The 12,792-nt window shown below is 40.6% G+C and overlaps 1 long non-coding RNA gene across 1 annotated transcript; it reads right to left on the bottom strand.

Annotated features, from left to right (window-relative positions):
• Nucleotides 1–9,691: 9,691 nt before the first annotated feature.
• On the bottom strand, nucleotides 9,692–12,465 carry LOC128830563 (uncharacterized). The gene is made up of 3 exons (XR_008443603.1): nucleotides 12,376–12,465; nucleotides 12,233–12,262; nucleotides 9,692–10,177 (listed from the first exon to the last, which is right to left on the bottom strand). It is a non-coding gene; the product is annotated as an uncharacterized LOC128830563 (long non-coding RNA).
• Between the last annotated feature and the right edge of the window lie 327 nt (nucleotides 12,466–12,792).

Here is a 12,792-nt window from a genome sequence, read left to right as displayed (position 1 = left end):
TTTGGTCATTTGAAAACAAAGTTCTGAAGCAGTGTGAAATTAGCTTATATGCATAACATTGATGTGACAGCACAAATTCCAGTTGGAATGAAGCATTATTCACTTCAAGGGGAATTTGTAAATAGATTTGTGACAGCACAATGTGCTTTTTTGAAAACTCTAACTCCCACTCTAATGGATGTGACGGTAGTGGCCTGGCAAAATTCATGCATCACCACAATGATGATCTTTAAACAAATAAACAAAAAAGCCTCTTTCGACATAAAAACAACGAGGAGTCCTGGTGGCATCTTAGAGACTAACAATTTATTTGAGCATAAGCTTTCCTGGGATATAACCCACTTCATCAGATGCACGGACTGGAAAATACAGTAGGCAGGTATAAATATACAGCAAATGAAAAGATGGGAGTTGCCTTACCAAGTGGGGGGTCAGTGCTAACGAGGCCAATTCAATTAGGGTGGATTTGGCCCATTCCCAACAGTTGACAAGAAGGGGTGAATATCAACAGAGAGAAAATTATTTTCTGTAGTGACCCAGCCACTCCCAGTCTTTATTCAGGCCTAATTTGATAGTGTCAATTTTGCAAATTAATTCTAGTTCTGCAGCTTCTCACTGAAGTCTGTTTTTGAAGTTTTTTTGTTGAAGAATGGCAACTTTTACGTCTGTTATTGAGCGTTCAGGGAGACTGAAGTGCTCTCCTACAGGTTTTTGAATGTTACAATTCTTGATGTCTGATTTGTGTCCATTTATTCTTTTGCGTAGAGACTGTCCAGTTTGGCCAATGTACATGGCAGAGGGGCATTGCTGGCACGTTATGGCATACATCACATTGGTAGATATGCAGGTCAATGAGCCCCTGATGGTGTGGCTGATGTGGTTGGGTCCTATAATGGTGTCCCTTGAATAGATATGCGGAAAGAGTTGGAAACAGGGTTTGTTGCAGGGATTGGTTCCTGGGTTAGTGTTTCTGTTGTGTGGTGTGTAGTTGCTGGTGAGTATTTGCTTCAGGTTGGGGGGCTGGCTGAAGTGAGGACTGGCCTGTCTCCCAAGGTCTGTGAGAGTGAGGGATCATCCTTCAGATAGGTTGTAGATCCTGGATGATGCGCTGGAGAGGTTTATGTTGGGGGCTGTAGGTGACGGCTAGTGGCGTTCTGTTACTTTCTTTGTTGGGCCTGTCCTGTGACTTCTGGGTACCCTTCTGGCTCTGTCAATCTGTCAATCTGGACACTCAATAACAGACTTAAAAGTGGCCATTCTTCACTAAAAAAACTTCAAAAACAGACTTCAATGAGAAACTGCAGAACTAGAATTAATTTGCAAACTTGACACCATCAAATTAGGCCTGAATAAAGGCTGGGAGTGGCTGGGTCACTACAAAAAGTAATTTTCCCTCTGTTGATATTCACTCCTTTTTGTCAACTGTTGGGAATGGGCCACATCCACCCTAATTGAATTGGCCTCATTAGCACTGACTTCCCACTTGGTAAGGCAACTCCCATCTTTTCATGTTCTGTATATTTATACCTGCTTACTGTATTTTCCACTCCACATCTGATGAAGTGGGTTATATCCCACGAAAGCTTATGCCCAAATAAATTTGTTAGTCTCTAAGGTGCCACAAGGACTCCTCGTTGTTTTTACTGATACAGACTAACACAGCTACCCCCTGAAACCTCTTTCCACATAGTTTCAAATGCATAAGATATTCTTTGCTTTCTGTTGTATAGTGTTTCTCTGCTTTGTTAACAGGTAGTTGCATTTCTGTGGTGGGTGAACTAATCCCTATTTTATTTCTATAGCCTACAGCAGGCTAACTGTGCCCATACGCACACCCTGGCAAAACTGCACACATAGTTAAACATTTTCTGTACGGCATACTGTAAAAAGGTCTGTCCAAAACCTTTTCCTGGAAGGGAAACCCACAGAAAAGTCTCTGTGCGGGCTTTCTGTCACAACAGTAGTGGACAACAATCCAGCTGGGCCAAGGATTAAAAAACATGGTCTGTATATTTATATGCATATGTCTCCTGACCTAGCAGTGGCCCCTCTGGTCAGATCATTCATGAGCCTGTTATGAGGAAATTAGTCCATTCACCACAATGAATAAAATTGGGTTCCTTGTTGGTAAATCATCTTTTTAATGGTATATATGTACACTTTGGAATCTTTGAATAAAAGATGCTTTATAAACATCGGTTGTTATTGTTGTTAACATACAATTAACATTAAGGAAGCCATAATTTTTTATAAAAGACCGCACTAATATTTTTATATGGCCATTTCCATGCTTACTATCTGCAATATGCTGTAAAATCATCTGGATTGAACAGTCCTTGTACGCTCACAGAGAAATATCTCATAAAATTTTAATTGAAATAATAATTAGCCAATCTTAGACAAGAATAACAGACAGTTGTCTGCTATTTGGTATTTCCAAATTCCAGTTGCCCAACATTTATCATGGTGAAGATGACCCGTTTTATTGTTATTTCAATGAAAGATGATCCCTTTAAGGAGAAATCTGAAGGCCCATTCACTACTTTTTACAGTAACTAGAATACAATTAGAAAACTGTGGTTCCCTGGCACACATAGTGGCCTACTTGTCATAGTTTATGCAATATCTTTTCTTTGTCCCAGTAGATTCCTCAAAGTTACCTTTGTGTAATGTAATGTAGATAGTGACGACAATAATCCTAACAGTACATTTCATAGCCATGGTCAGAAGTACATATGATCTACCCTCAAAAGACACTGAGATTCCCATAGTCTCAGCCAAATAATTTGAAGAATCACAGCCAAATAATTAAATTTCTTTCACATGCCTAACAAACAAAAATAAAAAGCAGGGAAATGGAACACTTTCCAATTAGATCTTTCTGATTGCCCTTTATCACATGGAGAAAGGGAACACGAACAGTGAGGAGTCATCTTGAAAGAATGATTACAAATCATATAATACTTCCCCTGTCTTCTTTCTGCTTTGCTTCCCTTTACCATAGTCTCTCTCCTTCTCTTTCTTTAACCATTTATTTGTAATTGTAACATTGTTACATCAATAAATAAATATTGATTAAGCTGATATCTTACAAAGAAAACAATATATATAAAATAATATAAGGTAAATATTTTGTCCTTAAAATACTCATATTTCAGGTACAAGCTATCAATACTTAAGAACTAAAAGAAAAAGAGAGAGAAAGTCAGTAAAATTTATTTTGTTAACTTACATGCTTCAAAAACATTTAAGTGCAGTTGCACAATCAAAAAGAAAAAGAAAAAGACAATTAGCCAGATCCTGTGGCTGAGGAGTACTTGGTGCAACTGAGGAATGGTGCAAAGGCACATTTTGCACTCCACTTTGCAGCTGCTGGTCCTTAACTAGTACTAGCTGCCACAGCCCTAAAGTGCAGTTATAGCAGTTGGGGATTGCTGGGGCATCCCTATACCACAGATTTTTGCCCTAGCCAATGCCATCTGCACCAGCTGCAGGGAGGGGGCAGTGTAGGAGTCTCTATGTCATCACTGTAACAATTGAGGATGGATTCATTATGGAAGAGAGACCCAGTGGGGTGGGATCTTCAAGGTTTAGGGCTCTTTTCCATCTTTAAGCAGCACAAAATGCCTGGAGGCCAAGATGTCTCAGGATCGGGGTCATTATGATGGTCCCGAAATTCATAACAGTATGCTTGCTGCTACAATAAATGTTCAATAATAAAAGGAAAACAGTATTAAACCTGCTCTTCAGGGGATCAAAAAGTTCACATACTGGTCCCCAAAGAAAAAGTGATCCAAATGAGATTACAATTTTATAACCTGTATACACACTTCAGAATAATCTTCCAAGTCTCTTTACTAACTTGATTCCCCTCTTAGAAATGGCCTGTTTTTGAACCATTAAGAGGAAAGGGAATTTTGGCTTTAATGTCAATGGGAGCAGGACTGGGATCTTGTACATCAGAGTAACTATTGGTTTCTGTGAAGTTACTCCTGCTTTTTGCCTTTGTGAGAGCAGAATCAGGCTCAGCATCTTTCTGTGCAGCTTGCCTTAATTCTGTCTGTCCTTTGTTTACACTTCCTCGCTTCATTTTCACAACTATTTCCCTTTCAGTCTATTAATTATCAAAGTGTTTATTCTCCATTTTTAGAAATGAGAAAATTTTGGCTACGTTTTGACCCTTGGCCCCTGTACCATCTTATTATTTTGCTCTCCTCTGCTTTCCCTCTGCCTAATGGTCCATTGCTTGTTAGGTACAGCAGGGATTCCACAGTGTGATGGAGTGGAGTAGTCTGACATAAAAATTGTGCCTGCATGTATCCTAGGAACATGGCTTGAATCTACAATGTGTAAAAGACACATCATCAAAGTAGGGTCACAAGGTGAATACAACAACATACTATATACCTCCTGCGCTCATCCATGTTTTGTACTTGAAGGCCATATTAACTTCTATGACTTCAAAATGGTGTATAACACCAAAGCATGCTCAGAGTTCAATAAAAATATCATAGTTCAGTAAGAAAAACGTAGCTTTATTATAGTTGTACATTTCTCCAGTTATAGATCGAATAAATTGGAGTTTCTATTATTAATTTTTTGTTCTGCCATAAAAATTAGCCTTAGGCTGGAGCAAACTCAAGGTTTCATCATGGGAATTAACTTTCTAGCAAATTTTTAATTTTTCAATTTGATTCTTTTAAAACTGCATGAGTGCAAAAAAAAAGAAATGTTGGAAGTTTATTAAATGTTTATTTTTGCACTCGTGCATATGTAACTGAGGTCAGAATTTTTCTCTTCCATTTTAAATATGACAAATGAATAGCCTATAATGTGATTTATTTGCTTCTGATATTCTAAAAAATTTTGAAAAGTGAAGGAAAGTTGTTAAAATGTAAAAACTAGTCACTACACACAGGCAGTATTTCTTTTCTATAGAGATTTTTAATAGAAGTTTTCATTAGGCAGTGTATAAATTCTCTAAAGACTTGTCTACGCACAAACTTGCATCGGTTTAACTAAAGGTATGTTTTTAAACCAAGTGAATGAAACTGGTGCAAATTTGTGTGTAGAAATTCGTCTTGAAGTTTAAGGGCTTGTTTACACTTGTATAACTTTAACTATACTGGTATCGATAAACTGATGCAACCCTCTTAGGCCTTGGCTACACTTACCAGGTAGTTCGACGGCTGGAAATCGAAGTTCTGGGTTCGACTTATCGCGTCTAGTCTGGACGCGATAAGTCGAACCCGGAAGTGCTCGCCGTCGACTGCGGTACTCCAGCTCGGCGAGAGGAGTACCGCGGAGTCGACGGGGGAGCCTGCCTGCCGCGTGTGGACCAAGGTAAGTTCGAACTAAGGTACTTCGACTTCAGCTACGTTATTCACGTAGCTGAAGTTGCGTACCTTAGTTCGAATTGGGGGGGGTAGTGTAGACCAAGCCTTAGTGTGAATGCAGTTATGCTAGTATCAAGATGCTAATACCAGTATAGATTATTCCTGTAAGGGAAGGAGAATATGCTATATGAGTGCCAGGTACCTTTATAGCAATATAAAGTGTCCACACTAAGGGCTGTACCCATATAACTATTTCAGTAAGACATCAGACTCCAAACAAAAATAGTCATACCAGTACAAAAACCATGTGTAGACAAGGACTAAGACTGGGGTATTTCAATTGACCATAATCCACTAAAAATGGATTGCTAATTCATTAAAAACAGATAAAACTAATAAAAGATTAACCACTGAAATCAGAGTGTCTACACTTGTATGTGTGGACTGCTTTCCTCTGCTGGTGGAACATCGGACTTGCTTGTAATACCATGTTACCCTCCCGTGACTGCAGCACGGATACAGGCCCCAATTTGGCAAGGAATTTAAGCACAACTCTAACTTTAGGAATGGGGATATCCGACTGAAATCAATGGGAGCACTCCCCTGCTTGAAGTTATGTACCTTGCTCAATAATAACAATAAGGTGAAATAGTATTAAACAACACAAATGTTTCACAGGTTACTGCTAGTGCCTCAGAAATGTCCTTCAGCAGCAAATTCCAAGGGCTGATTGCATATTTTATTAAGGTATTTTTTTGTCTGTTCATTTCTATCCCACCAAGCTCAACAGCATGTCACCTGGGATCAACACAGCTGTAGTTGTTTTATTTTAGTCTCTGTAATTCTGTTTCAGTATATCCACCCCATCCTCACCCCTAAGCATAAGGTATCTCTTATTTTACACTGTGGATTCAGGAAAGCCTAACAGCCTTAAATCTGAATCTCCTGACTTTTGATGGTTATATGCCAATCTTAACGTTTTTCCCCATTCATTTCACTTTTGTACTCTAAAGTGCCCTGTTAAAGTCTGCTCTGCAGTGAAAGAGATAGATAGATAGATAGATTTTTTTGTGAAAAAGAACTTATAACTCATCCACACCAGTGGGGTTTCCAAAATGTGAAAGAAAAACAATGAAACACAATAATTCACACTTTGTATATGAAAAAAAAAAGGCCAGTGTTTAGTAGTTCATTTATCCTCTGTGGTAGTTCTGAGTATAATGGGTGAAATAAAAAGCACAATTGAGAAAAATAGTTGTGTTAAAAAAAATAGAAATGAATCCTTTCTTTTATATAAATATCCATAACATTTTATTTATGGATCATATAGTCCCAAATATTACTGTCTCTCTCTTTCTCCACATATAGTCACTCTAAATAAAAATTACACACACACACACACAAAGCGGTGACATAGATACTGATAAATTGCCAAGTCATTTAATAAAAGATCAGAGAGGTAGCCGTGTTAGTCTGGATCTGTAAAAGCAGCAAAGAGTCCTGTGGCACCTTATAGACTAACAGACGTATTGGAGCATGGGCTTTCGGGGGTGAATGATGCATCCGACGAAGTGGGTATTCATCCATGAAAGCTCATGCTCCAATACGTCTGTTAGTCTATAAGGTGCCACAGGACTCTTTGCTGCTTTTAATAAAAGATGTTTTTCATACACATTTGACCATCTCCCCCAAGCTTATTCCTACACCCCAAGCCCTAGAGCAGCTTCAAAAAGCTGCCATTATAAAAAGTTAAATTATCAGAACGTCTCCTTTTTACTCACAGCATTTGGAATCTCCCCCCACTCCCCGGGAAAAAAAATAAAATTTACATAGCCATTAGAGGCAGGAATGGCAGTATTCAGACCTGTATCAGTGACAGCTTTAAGTTCAAATAACTTTTGACACTGCAGGGTAAAAACAGGAGCCTTGATTCTCTGCTGCCCTGTACCATGCTGTGGAGCATTAAGGTATGTGCTACATTTATATTATTTTAGGTATGAGGTATATGGATAGTAAAGTATGTATTTGGAGGGGAGATAGTGGTTTAAAACCTGAAGACTCTTAGCCCACCCAGAATGTGGGAGGAAGGCCATTGGGAGAGGGAGTTGCCAGCTGGAGGTGTTTTGGGATACTCTTGCTGAAGTTACCAAGGAAAGTCCATTCAGACCCCAGAGACTGGTCTATAAAGGATGATTGAGGTCCAGGCTAATGAGAGAGTGGATCCAACTGAGAGAACATCAGACTCTGTGGTTTATGAAACGGAAGCCTGAAGTTTGATTTTCCAGGGCTTTAAAAGGACAGATGATTGGTACCATAGTCATTCATAGATTTTAATTGTGTGTAATAAATTACAAATTTATTAATTTAGTCTGGTGTGGAGCTGCGATGAATGGGGATTTTTTCAGTGGCCTTTGAAGAATTCCTCCCATCCCTATCAGGAGAACCTCCTTCTCTCCTTCCTTGTAACAATGGAGCAGATGGAGACATTCCCTGAGGTAAAAGTACCAGGTCAGAAGCTTAGTGATGGCAGCAGGTAACCAAGACCATCTCACAGAAAATCCAGGGTAGTGACACTTGGGCAGCCATTTATGGTTGTGCGATATGGGTATAAAATGCTATCATTCTGACCTGGTAGTATTTTATACCAACTTTGCACTGACATAAAGGACTACACATAATCTTAACCTTATGTGTCAGTTATTTCTAGTAAAAGTCAAAGACAGGTCATGGCAGGGCCGTCCTTACCCATAGGCAAAGTACGCAGCTGCGTAAGGCACTAGGAAATTGGCACCAAATTTCCTGGTGCCCTGCGCAACCGCATACTGCTGCAGTCCCTGCTCTGCCCCGCCCTGCCCCTTCCCTGCTCCAGCCCTGCTGCTGCCCAGCCCCGCCCCCACTCCCCTGAGCTCTGCAGCAGGGCCAGGGCTGCACTCACCGGCGGCGGGAGTGCAGCGACCCAGCCCCAGCCGCGCTGCCGGTGAGTGCTGGGGGGTGGTTCCCCTCTGCCCCCCCAAGCCAGCCCCGCCCCCACTGCAGAGGCCTGGGGCCTGCTCCTTGCCCCCGCCCCCCGCAGAGGCCTGGGGCCTGCTCCTCGCCCTGCCCCCAGAGAGGCGTGGGGCCCCACTCCCCCCACTCAGGGAGGCTGTGAAGGGCCCCAGAATAGCTAGGGATGTTCCTGGGTCATGGCCAATAAAGAATTCATAGAAGCCTGAGCTTCCCCAGGATGGGGCTGAAGCCCTAGTCCCACAACCAGGGAGCTGGGACCTGACAGCCAAAGCCGTGCTTCCCACCCAGGGGAGCTGACAACTGGAGTCCCGCTGCCCGGGATTGACAGTCAAAGCCCTGAAGTCTCAGAGGTCACAAAAACTCACTGGATCTGTGACCTCTGTGACTGACTTGTAGCCTTAACTATACACGATGCAAGACGAAGGAGAATCAAACATAGGACCTTTATTTATTTATTTGAAAAGAAGAGATTTCATATTCCCAATGGAAGACACATCATTGATTCTATTCCTGGATGCCCATGGTATTGAACTTTAAAATTCTGACATTTTTATGTATTGAAAGGCTATTTTAGGTCAATGTTGGAGGTGTACTGTCAAACACATGGTAACTAAGGCAGCAGCTGTAGGGATACAAAAAATAGTCCCAATACCATTATTTTTAAATTACCTAAAATGTTTCAAAAAGACATTTTGTTTTTTCTGTAAAATCCATGATGATACAATGTTTTACAAAGGTTTTACTGACATGAGTTTGGGATGACCTGCTTTCATGACTTCATGAACAATTTCGCAATTTCGATCCACTTCAATAGTGTCCTCCAAAATGAATGTCGACACAAAAATGGAACCAAATGGTTTATCCTTCTTCAGTGAGAACTAGAAAACCAGCCATATTGTGAAAGCATGAACAGTTCCACTGGAACACAAAGATAAAATAGTTTCACACTTGGATAAACACAAAAATAGATGAATCAATTTTGCTCAGATGCTCCATTGGTAAGTGGCTAAGACTGATATCAAAAGTCCAGTCCTATATTCCTTAGCTATAATTAGGTCACAACATGATAATAATCCAAAGTCACTACCATCTGATGGCCATTCGTTAGCTGCATGAAATGTGACAGTAGTCTCAGTCCATTTTCTCATGCCTATGAATTCCCATCACTAAAAAGGGCCTGAGATATGATGGTGATGGATGCCGATGTAAAAATCAGTCCAAGAAAACATATTACCTCTCTTACCTTGTCTCTCTAATGTAAAATTCTAGACAGACAGACATAACACCATTAAAATGAGCATGAACTGATATTCTTGTTGGTAGTCTTAGCAAAGGAAAGAGAACGAATTGTCATGGCAAGTCAATTGTCCTTTCATCCCTAGAGATAGTACTTGCAGAAAGGATTTAGACCAGAAGTTCTCAAACTGTGGGTCAGGACCCTAAAGTGGGTCACAGCCCAGTTTTAATGGGGTCTCCAGGGCTTACATCAGACTTGCTGGGGCCTGGGGCTGCAACCCAAGCCCCACCACCAGGGTCAAAGATGTAGTTCAAGGACTTCAGCCCTGGGTGGCGGGGCTCAGGTTACAGGCCTGGGGGTTAAGCTCTTTGGCTTTGGCCGCCCTGCGTGAGGCAGCAGGGCTCTGGATTTGGACCTCTGCCTGGGACAGTGGAACTCAGGCGGGCTCAGCCTTTGGTCCCCCCCTTCTGGGGTTGTGTAGTAATTTTTGTTGTCAGACGAGAGTCACAGTGTAATGAAGTTTGAGAACCCCTGATTTAGCCATATCAGCTAGCAGTATGAGGAAGGTGGCAGTGTCAGTATCTTCATTATGCCCGTTCTGTGGATAAACAGAAGACGTTACTTTCTAATACTGTATGTGGAATAATAAGTGGAAAATATTATAAATAATGTACTGTGCAACTGTTTTATAGAAGGAAAAATGCTACTGTCATTAATTCAATCTATGATACACAGAGATTTATAGAAAAGCTTTAAATATTTATATGCCTTTCTCCATTAATACATAAGTGTATCTTTTAAGAGTTAAGGGCACAGAGTTAGAAGTGAGACGGTAATTTATGGTTTTATAGTTAAGCATTGCATGAGGAATATTTCTTGGTTTCTAAATGAAATAGGATTATGACTATAGCCCAGACATCGTTCTAACTGTGTGATCCCCATATATAGTAGCTGTTACTTTATCTCATACCCTGATCTTGCAATGACATATGAATGTGTTTAACTTTATACACAAAGTAGTCTCATTGACTACAACAGGACTACTCATGCATGTGAAGTTAAGCATGTGTGTAATTCTTAACAGAAATGGGGCCTTCATCTGTCCTAATGTCTATTGTTGCTGCTCCATTTTAGGGCATGCATCCATTATAATTGGAGTGTTTAGTCACAACTATAGGCGCTAATATGCTGCCTAAGCATTTCCTCTCTATATCACTGTTCTGAGTAATTCATAACTCCCTAAAGTAGTTTTCACCTATCAGAATGAAATTTTCCAGACCCCAATATGATTTTTTTTATTTAGAGAGAGAGAGAGAGAGAGAGAGAGAGGAGGACAAGGCAAATTAAGATCATATTGGGAAGATAAAATTCATTTCGTACATAGTCCAGTCTATGAAGTCAAAGCAGATGGAAAAGGATCTGTTAGAGTTCTTCATCGCCTTTCCTTGTGACTTCTTACCATTGGATATAACACCACCCCTCTAAACCAGCATAGAGGAAGACAGAGAACAAGGAAAAATAGTGCAAAGAGAGATCAAAATGAGGACAAGAATTTAGACTGCATTGATTCTGATGCTGAGAGTGAAGATCAACTACATTATGTAATGATAGTAGATACTGTCCATGGCTGAGAAGCTCTGAATCAGGAGACAGAAACATTTTATGTATGTCTGGAAAATGTGAATGTTGCCGATCTGGTAAACTTGGAAAGTGCATATAGGACTGTGTGAATGGTGTGATATTTGCGCCAACCACTGAAAGACATGAATGCTAAAACAAGGCCATGGACGTTGAAACCATAATATTGCTCAAGTGCATGTAATAGAGTACATGAGGGCAGTTTATCATCATTCACTGGCATTCAAAGTTGTCCAGCTAGAGAGGAGATCCTCGAAGACACTGACCTATGAACATTGAGGGTATGTCTACATTGCAATTAAACGCTAGCTGCTAGTCCATGTGAGCTGACTTGGGCTCATGGGGCTTGGACTCTGGGTCAGTTTAATTGCAGTGTAGATGTTCAGGCTCAGGCTGGAGCCCTGGCTCAGGGACCCCATGATGGGGGAGGGTCCCAGAGTCCAGGCTTCAGCCCAAGTCCCAACATCTACACAGCAATTTTTAGCCCCACAGCTAGTCAGCTGACCTGAGCCACGGGTTTTTTATTCCAGTATAGACGTGCCCTTAAGGTCACCTACTTATTAGTGTTTAATCCAATTTTTGGACTGGTGAATGCACCATGGGGTTATCCTCTCCAGTTTGCTAAATGCCATACCAAGTACCTTTTTCCCTATCTTATTGTGCATTCTATTCAAGACTGATATAATCTTGGTAAATAAAGTGACATTGACTTATGCTAAGGGTATTGGTTTAAAGCAAGTTTTTTATAGCTCTGGATGATTTGTTATTATATTTATTTAGAAGCTATGTTTCTCAATAGCTTGCTATATTGCCAATGACTTTGAATTACATGATCATATAGGGAGCATTATTTAATAAAATGTTAATATCATTGGGAATTTAAACAGTTCTGTTGGCTGTTGAGTTGCCACAATTGCCACAGACCCTGAGCGTAGAATATACTGAAGAGAAATGCAGACATTTCCATCCTTTGTTATCACAGCTTGTGAAAGAAAAAAGAGAGACAAAGACTTACCTGAAAACAACTGTTATGAGCTTGTGAAATCTGTGGACAGATGAATGGAATGCATGTTATAATTTGTTAATAGAAATGTAGGGATATTACACTTATGAGAGGGAAGTGTAGCATTCATAAGGAAATGCCAGGGTTATATTTACCTACGTCCTGTCCCTGTAAAGAGTGGGGGCACTGCTGAAGACGTCAAAGGTCACAGCTCTGGAGAGAGGAGTGTGGATGGGGCAACAGAATCTGATGTCCTCTGAAAGGATGCAGCAACAATGGGGTTTGTGCAAGCGGCATTTGTCTGTTTTTGGATATAAGCTTAATACAACTCCCACTTTGAAACTATCTCTAGTCAGGGAGTGTAAGCTATACATCTTATAAAGCAGGCAGAAAGGGTCTGTAATTTTGTGGCAGAATTCTCCTGTTGACTTGCCCTTTTAGCAAATGTTAGGCATAGTGAGGTTGTGCTAGTGTAAGTGGGAGTGGACCTTGGAGCATTGTCTTCTGTTTAGATTGGGAGTAAATGTGAAAGTGATGCACTGACCCACCATTAAGTATTCCATCTACCACTG

This window comes from Malaclemys terrapin, chromosome 1, assembly GCF_027887155.1.
Source record: "Malaclemys terrapin pileata isolate rMalTer1 chromosome 1, rMalTer1.hap1, whole genome shotgun sequence".
In the NCBI taxonomy this organism is placed as follows: Eukaryota; Metazoa; Chordata; order Testudines; family Emydidae; genus Malaclemys; species Malaclemys terrapin.
This window is presented reverse-complemented; position numbering and strand designations above follow the sequence as displayed.